Below are 957 nucleotides of genomic sequence, written 5' to 3'. Positions count from 1 at the left end.
CAATTCAGTTAGAAGAACTACAACAGGTAATTACTACCTAAACAATTCAGTTAGAAGAACTACAACAGGTAATTACTACCCTAAACAATTCAGTTAGAAGAACTACAACAGGTAATTACTACCCAAACAATTCAGTTAGAAGAACTACAACAGGTAATTACTACCTAAACAATTCAGTTAGAAGAACTACAACAGGTAATTACTACCTAAACAATTCAGTTAGAAGAACTACAACAGGTAATTACTACCTAAACAATTCAGTTAGAACTACAACAGGTAATTACTACCTAAACAATTCAGTTAGAAGAACTACAACAGGTAATTACTACCTAAACAATTCAGTTAGAAGAACTACAACAGGTAATTACTACCCAAACAATTCAGTTAGAAGAACTACAACAGGTAATTACTACCCAAACAATTCAGTTAGAAGAACTACAACAGGTAATTACTACCTAAACAATTCAGTTAGAAGAACTACAACAGGTAATTACTACCTAAACAATTCAGTTAGAAGAACTACAACAGGTAATTACTACCTAAACAATTCAGTTAGAAGAACTACAACAGGTAATTACTACCTAAACAATTCAGTTAGAAGAACTACAACAGGTAATTACTACCAAAACAATTCAGTTAGAGAACTACAACAGGTAATTACTACCTCAAACAATTCAGTTAGAAGAACTACAACAGGTAATTACTACCTAAACAATTCAGTTAGAAGAACTACAACAGGTAATTACTACCTAAACAATTCAGTTAGAAGAACTACAACAGGTAATTACTACCCAAACAATTCAGTTAGAAGAACTACAACAGGTAATTACTACCCAAACATTCAATTCAGTTAGAAGTTGAGACTACAACAGGTAATTACTACCTAAACAATTCAGTTAGAAGAACTACAACAGGTAATTACTACCCAAACAATTCAGTTAGAAGAACTACAACAGG

Source organism: Tachypleus tridentatus, chromosome 4 (genome assembly GCF_004210375.1).
Source record: "Tachypleus tridentatus isolate NWPU-2018 chromosome 4, ASM421037v1, whole genome shotgun sequence".
Classification (NCBI taxonomy): domain Eukaryota; kingdom Metazoa; phylum Arthropoda; class Merostomata; order Xiphosura; family Limulidae; genus Tachypleus; species Tachypleus tridentatus.
The sequence above is the reverse complement of the archived record's forward strand: the minus strand, read 5'-3'. Positions refer to the sequence as shown.